General features: G+C 36.2%; 1 long non-coding RNA gene across 1 annotated transcript; it reads right to left on the bottom strand.

Annotated features, from left to right (window-relative positions):
• Window positions 1-1393: 1393 nt before the first annotated feature.
• Window positions 1394-5489, bottom strand: LOC128249888 (uncharacterized). Its single transcript, XR_008266023.1, has 2 exons — window positions 5355-5489; window positions 1394-1523 (listed from the first exon to the last, which is right to left on the bottom strand). It is a non-coding gene; the product is annotated as an uncharacterized LOC128249888 (long non-coding RNA).
• Between the last annotated feature and the right edge of the window lie 2705 nt (window positions 5490-8194).

The raw sequence follows: 8194 nt of genomic DNA, 5'->3' as shown, positions 1-8194 counted from the left end.
TCCTTTTTTGGCCACACAGGGCTGAACATAGAAGGGACAAAATACAATGTAAAGCTTTTCTTTTCAAAAGTAGAAGAAAAGGAAAAAAATAAAATTCCGATCAAGAGTGATCGTGAGAAAGAAAAGAAACGATCAAAAGGGATCGTGTGTCACAGAAAAAAATTAAAAGTGTAAAAAGAAAGATTAGGTTTATCCGTGGAAAGAAAAGCTTGCGGAAAAACCATGGTAATCTCAGGCAGAGAGGGAATAAACACATGAGAGCAAAGTGTTCTCTCTCTCTCTTTCCGATTTATAGGATCCTGCTCAAAGTGGTTTCGTCACTCGCACACACCATCTTTGCTACATTCACCCACCTTTTATTGAAACTTTCACGAGGCAAAACTTCCCTCTCTATTCTCACCTTACTTTTCAAGTGGTACTTGAAAACGTTGATGAGCGATTAGCCAGAGCTGTGTTTGTCTCTAGACATTTCGCTCGAGTCCACCACCCACATTCTTTCGCTATGGCCACCAGTACGATGAAGACTGCCTTGCCTTCCTGGTTAAGGGAAGGTGGTGGAGCAATTCTCGCGACAGACTCTGCCGACAGGCGAACTCGTCCCACACACGACAGCAGCCGTTCGGTATAAGCCCACAGGTTCGAAATGGTTGGACATTCCACGAGTGCATGCAGAACGGTTTCGTCGCTCTGACCGTATCTCGGGCAAGTCGGTCCGGTGTGTCTCGAGCCGTGCTTGTAGAGCTTATCCCGAATGGGTAATGCTTCTCTATGGCACTGCCAGGCAAGGGATCTTTGGTGATTGTCCATAGGTCCCGGCTCGAAAGTTGTCCTGAACAGGCGGGTCAGGTGTTCCTTGTTGACGCCCAGATTCTGCCCGATAGCGTCGTCGCACATCCCCTCCACTAATACTCTATAGAACGCCCTTGTGGAATTGAAGTCGCACAAGTTTGGTCCCGGATGGCGGAGTTGCTTGAGAGCAAGGCGGCACTCGCGGTGTCATTCGCCTAGCCTCGGTCTCTATTTGATCCCCAACTGCAGTTCGGCCAAAGACATAGATAGATAGATAGATAGATAGATAGATAGATAGATAGATAGATAGATAAGCAATTTAAATGCCATTTTTGATGTCATTTAGCAAATATATAGTTACTACAATGTATAGGAAAAAAATTGTTTCACAGACGAAAATTCATATTTATGAAAATAATTCATAACTATTTTGTTTCAGAATTGCCAAGAATTATGCTAGAATAACTTAAAACAATATATTAAGAATGAGTAAATACATTTGTGATGAATTAGTTCTGTATAGAAATATATGTAATATGATCTTTTGAAATGATTGCATGAAATGAAAAAACTGAAATAGAACAATAAATAACAAAACACCTAATATGATTACAAGATTAAAATGTACTTATAAGTCATTCTTTTCTTTATTTCTTTTGGTATCTCATTTCATATTTAGTCTCCAATATCATTTCAAATTTCCGACTGTATGGAGCCAACTGTTTTTGTAACAGCTAAACAAAATGGAAGAAAAAAAGGAGGCCACTAAAGTCACTTTGTTTAATTTATTTTACGTTTCTCTCAAATATCCACCGTCGCAGAAGAATAGCACAAAGTATCTCAGAAAATTGTTTAAAATATTTCAAGACAATTGTCATTGTTACATTCACCAGTGTAATGGTGTTGTGTTTTGGGGGAAAGACCGATAGATTATTTCTTGACAATTAAAACAGTAAAAGAGTGAAATCTATTTCTTTTTTTCAATTTTTGCAATTCACTTCTAAACGCTGATTTGTATGGGTCACTTAATGCAGTTTAGCGAGATGATTATTTTTCTTTATACAAATACTGAATAAATATCACTACGATTTATTTTATATTTCAATATAGCGTGCAATGATTTCTCTACGCTATTAGTTAAACAGCTGGAAGAAGCGATAGCGTGTTGAGTAGTTTACACCAACATCTATTTATACGTTCTGGCTTTATACGCTTCCACGGTTGACTTTACTTCTCATCCTAATAGCATTATTGCCAGGAAAGTATCGACATTCAATTTAATTATGTGCTTCTTTCTACAGTTTAAGCAGTATTGTGTGAACTGAAGTATTTTATTGTTTTGTTATTTGTTATTATTAACTGTTCAAGAATTAGATGAAATGCCAAAATCTTTATCTTATGGTAAAAAACGACCTTGCAGTGTTTATTTTAAGGGCAAACTTACTTGTAACTCTTTTCAAGAAAATGAAATACCACTGATCTTCTGGGGATGATCTATAGACTACCTCGTTCTTGATAACTTACTGACCTTGGACCTAAACCAGAAACCAGTTTTTATTTGCATTCACTAAACTTGTGTTCACTAAGCTGTCATTTGCATTCACTAAGCTTGTGTTGGTTCACCAAGACTATTTGTGGTTCCTATGTGTGTTTACATGTTAAAATATTTCTACTTCTATGTGATACCATTACAAAGCAGATATATGTTTTATACTGTATAACCACACCTGTTCACTAGTGCTATTCTTTCAAAGAATGAAATAAATGACATGATCACAATGATCCAAACAAACAACTGTGACTCTCAATGGAATCGTCAAGGAATGTGATGGTAGATTTGTAGGTGGCAATATTCCTTAACGCGGCCTAAGAAACCACCAATATGATAAACAACATCAGTAATACCGTCACCGGCAAGAAATCAACGAAATATCATCAGCACCAACGATACAGTAATTGCAAACTTTGCTTTTCTTTAGTCAAACAAACTGACACGTGAATCCAGCGTTCAGTTAGTGGCAACATAAGGACATTGGAGAATATAAATGAGACGCTGGGGACAAATAAAAATAATAAGCAAATTGTGTAGGATGATTTCCAAAGGAAGGAAACTCCAACTATTTCTACAAAAATAAATAAAGTAAGATAATATAAAAGACCGAGAGTAGCAAATTTCCAAGAAAATGTAAAAATTTCTTAAGCACCGAAGCCGACCTTGATATAGAATTATAACAACAAAATCAATATAGCAGAAGCGACAACAGCATAATCAACATATTCTCTGTCCCTCACAAACATTGTTTTCAATTCAAATTATGAGCGGATAAACATTTTAGCTGATATTAATTTAAACACTGAAAATGTTAATGGAATGGATCTTGTACTCATAGGAAGGTCTGGCAATATCGTCACTAAATTTTCTGTCTGTTAGCGTGAGGAAATTGAGCGAAAAAACGATGTGGCATACAAGTAGATCTATCAGCATAAATCACAGACTCAAAATGTTCAGATGAAGGATCTTGTAGATAATCCTTGGGGCAGTATCTTATACCTTAACTAAAATATATACGACCATCGGCCTGCATTAAAAAATTAATACTGGATATTTTTGGCGCTAGGGAGAGATTTTTCAAAACTTTTCGTAACTTGTTGATTTCGGTAGGCTAAGTTTTTATCATTATTTTCCGCTATGATCCAAAATCAATAGAAAACAATAGTAAACCAAAACAGATATGTCATTAAAGCAAGGGCCGTTTCCAAACCGAAATCGCTCAGAAAGAAATACTGGGCTCACTTTGCTACTAAATGTAATGGCATGTTAGGTGCTCTAAACTGAGTGAGTAAACGTGAACCATATAACATTCTTTATGTTGTGTTCTTTCTACCATATTAGTTTTAATGATTCCTTTTTTATACATGTAATTCTTTGTAATAAACGGTGATGCTTTATATGACTAGGTCATTTGGTTTAAAGTAGTAGTAGTAGTAGTAGTAGTAGTAGTAGTAGTAGTAGTAGTAGTAGTAGTAGTAGTAGTAGTAGTAGTAGTTGGTGTTGTTGTTGTTGCTGCTGCTGTTGTGGTGCGCAAACCCAACCTGACTCAATCTGCTATCTACTGCTAACTCATTTAAGAGCTCAAACAAGCTATGGATGTTGGTTTAGATCTATATTAATCGTTTTCGTCAATATCAAACGCAACCATGTCAGTGGGTGTTTGTCAGAAATTAATGCAGTTATTGAAAATATCTAACACATTACTCGTAATGTACCTGCCCTACACTTTTCCATCTGTAAAACTTAGGTTAGAGTAGGTGTTTTGCTGAAAATTCCACTAATGTCGAAACACGTGTCTACATTTAGCCTTTTGTCCTTTCATTCATAATATATCAATGTTGTCAACTTCGAGATTACTTTCTCTTCTCATATGGTGTAGTCTCTGTTGCCAGGCAATTGATTTAACTTATCTGATATTAGAGGAAAGGATATCTCCATAAATACAAGATCTGTGTTGTTTGGTATATAATATTTTTGTTATTCAAATACATGCCTTTTGCTCTTCATTTCATACATCATCTAAAATGAACTTCAACACAGATACATATGCATTTATGTATGGTATTGTTCAGTTTTATTTCTAGATATCTCGCCAATGGAGAGAGAACTGGTGTGTAACCTAGTTCCAAGTCTCTTACATCGGAATTTAAGAATAAAAAAAATTCAAGTTATTTGTGCATGTTTGTATGTTTCTGCAATATTTGGAGTTAGTACGTATACTGATGTATCTATGTATATATGTATGAGTGAATATATCAAATTCTTTCATCTACAACTATATTATCAGTTCCTGAGTGTCGGTCAAGATAGTTCAATGCTACTGGCTTACTTTCTTCGAAACATTTAAAATATATGTACGGAATTCTAATTGCATTAGCACGCCAGCGAAGGACAGCCATTTACATATTGATTTCGCTTGTGAAATATATTTCAACCTATTCATGTGAGAGAGAAAATTGACGGCACCTCATCTAAAAGTAATAGCCGTTGATTGAATTGCATATACTTTTCACTGTGACGACTTCGTATCATATGAGAATAGCTGCAGAACAAACAAAAAGATGCAGTAGCAGAAATTTTACCTTTTAAAGGAGTACATGTTCTGTAAAATCTATTTATTTGAAACAGCTTTAATAATAAATTACATTTCAAAGACAAACAAATAAAGAGTTAAATTCTGATAAAAACCGTTACACCTGCATATTTCATTCTAGAGTACTAGTTTGAAAAGATTTTCAGTACACACATATGCGACTGATTAGTATAATTGCACTAGAGTGAAAATACATCTTATCTTAACCGACGTTGAAGACTTAGGAAGCTTGTATTAATATTCATAAAAGAGAGGCTTTCTCATATTCGAAGAATGTCTACGGTGATGATGTCAAACCTATTTTAAAAAGGTGTTCACTCATAACTTAATTAATCTCCTTCTAAATATACCACAAAATATCTCTGCGAAACGCACACTCATGTAATTAATTTTAACTGGCATGTTAGGTCCAACACCTACCTTGAAGATTTGAAAGGTAAATCGTAAAACAAAATTAGTGACAAAAGCGAGATGGAAAGCAGAGGGAAACTGAAGTTGAAGGGAAAAGATAAGGAAGAGGAACGTTGAGAAAGCTAGTGTTAGATGCTGCATAGAATGTATTGTAACGTAGTTACTCGTCACCAATTGCTATAATATCGTCACTATTTATGACGATACTTGTTTACACCATAACGGTGTAGTAACAATTAAATATATAACGATAACAGCGTAACAATCCAACAAACTCTCTACAAACTATACACGGACCAACAAACGATTCAGTCAAGTCTATTCTTGTAGGATGTGTCGTGACTCTCGACACAACATCTCCCTTTTGAGATTTCGACTTCCGTAGCAAACCAAATTTATGCCATTTTTTTTCTTCCTACTTTACAACACCACTCCCTTTTTGAAATGCCTCCCTAGCGATTTCAGTACCTTTTCCGCTGAGGAATTATTTCTGAATGTTCAGTTTGTTTAGGTTTTCTGTTACTGCTCCTTCTACGCCCATTCTCTTTTGGTGCTGGCACTTCGAACATGTCATAAAACACTTCCATTACAAATTTCCTTCCTTTCTTTTGTATATCTGATTTGTAATTGATTTAGGTGTCGGTCGTTTCTGCTCTCATCGTTGGCCTTTCATTAATTATTCTTTACATCTTTAAGAATTAAGTTAGCGCTTCGTCATTTCCTAGCTCGTTCCTTGCTTTTGTAACGCTCGCTTGACAGTATCTACGAATCGTTCTGTTTGCTAATTTGACCTCAGGTGGTACGTCGGGCTAAACATGTGGTTGAGCGCATACATTTTGTAGAATGTCTTCAACTCATATTCTGTAAATTGTGTTCCAATGTCCGATACTTACGGTGACCGGAACACCGTAACGTGCAGGAACTTTATTGTTGCCTCCGAGGTAGATTGACTGCACCTACATACTTCCGCCACTGGGTAAAGCTATCAACAATGCTCAAGTAGTACACGCCATTCACTGGTCCAGCGTAGTGCTTATGTACTCTGGATTGTCTCAGTCTACGATTGGTATTTCACGGTGGTGCCTTGGCTGCTAGCGCACAACATCTACATGGTTTTGCCAAATTTTCAATGTCTCGCTCCATTTTCAGCCAATACATGTAACTCGTCATCAAAGCTTTCTTCTTGACATCTGCGGGTGTCCACTATGAAATTCATGTAACATTCGTTTCTGTAGTACAATTGGTACTACCTCTCTTTTTGCGTAAATTAATACATCGTCGTAGAGTGAAAAATGGTTCGCATTCATGTTTCCCTTTGTTTATTTTTATGATGTATTTTCCTCCACTTATTTACTTTTTATATTTTATACAGTCACTAGCAACTCCTGTATGATATTATACACAACGTTTTTAATTTCCTTCTCTGATTGTAATGCGGCTATCTCCGCATCTTCCAGCGGATCCTCATTCTTTGGAATTAGCCTAGATAAACAATCCGCATGGTCAATTTTCTTAGAAGGAATGCACACCATTTTAAGATTGTAATTTAACAATATTGAATCGTAGCGTTGTAATTTGTTAGCTGTATCGGTAGGAATTTGTTTCTTTGATCCTAAAATTGAGATTAGCGGTCGGTGGTCGGCCTGAAGTCGAATAATTCTACCGTGGAAAAATCTGTGAAATTTCTTCAAGGCAAAAATAATCGCTAGAGCATCCTTCTCTATCTGACTGTAGTGTTTTTTTCTGCCGAGATCTGAGAACTTGAGGCATGAACACCGCCTTCATATTACCCTCTTGTGTAGCAAAACTGCTCCAACACCGTATTTGGGAGCTCCAGGAGCTGCAACAATTTCCCCTGCAGGATCGAAATGAGCCAGCGACAAATCCGATATTAATATTCTTTTAGTATCATGAAATGCTTTTTGACAGTTATTTGACCAATTTCATTTGGCGTCTTTCGTTATCAAATTATTAAGCGGAGATCTCAATTTGGTATGTAATTTTGATAACAGTTCGCTAGACAAAGAAAAGCTTGTAATATCGCTATGTTATGTGGGGAGGCATATGTTTCATTGCGTCTACACCCGATGGGACAGGTCGTCTTCAATTTCTATCTATAATTCATCCTAAATATTTAATTTCAAGCTTAAAGAATTCACATTTCTCCTCACTGAGTGTGAAACCGTAATCTCTTATGTTTTTGAAAACCACACTTCTCATGTTCGATGTGCTGATTACAAGATTTACTTTTAAGTAATACATCATCGAGGTATGGAATTGCAAATTGACATTCTGTCAACATCGCATCCATAACCTGTTGAAATATTGCAGGTGCGACCTACAGATCAAATGGCAATCTATTATATTTGTATAGTCCTCTGTGCGTATTCATTCTTAGAAACTCGTCTACTTTAATTCAGAGATACGCATCAGACAGATCCAGTTTCGAAAATATTTTACCGCCGTTTAATTTTGCAAAAATATCACCCATAGTAGGCAGTAGATAGAGGAACATTTTTAAGCAGTCATTCGAACCAGTAGAATAATTGGTACACGTCCTCAATTTGTCGCTTATGTTAATACACAAAGTTGGTGCTGCCTACCTAAAATAATCTACTTCTTGAATAGTTCCCAATTTCTCCAGTTTGTCTATTTCTTCATCTACCTGATTTATCGCAGTAAATGGTACCTTTCTATTAGGTTTGAATAAGGTACAACGTTTTCCTTTTTTGAAAACACGCCTCAGTCTTAGAACACAGACATAATTTATCCCAAAGAACTTCAGGAAACAAGTGTTTTAATTTTTTTCTTCAATTCAGTTGCTGAGTTATTTTCACTGTTGGGAGAGC

The sequence above is a fragment of the Octopus bimaculoides genome, chromosome 18 (genome assembly GCF_001194135.2).
Source record: "Octopus bimaculoides isolate UCB-OBI-ISO-001 chromosome 18, ASM119413v2, whole genome shotgun sequence".
Lineage (NCBI taxonomy): Eukaryota > Metazoa > Mollusca > Cephalopoda > Octopoda > Octopodidae > Octopus > Octopus bimaculoides.
This window is presented reverse-complemented; position numbering and strand designations above follow the sequence as displayed.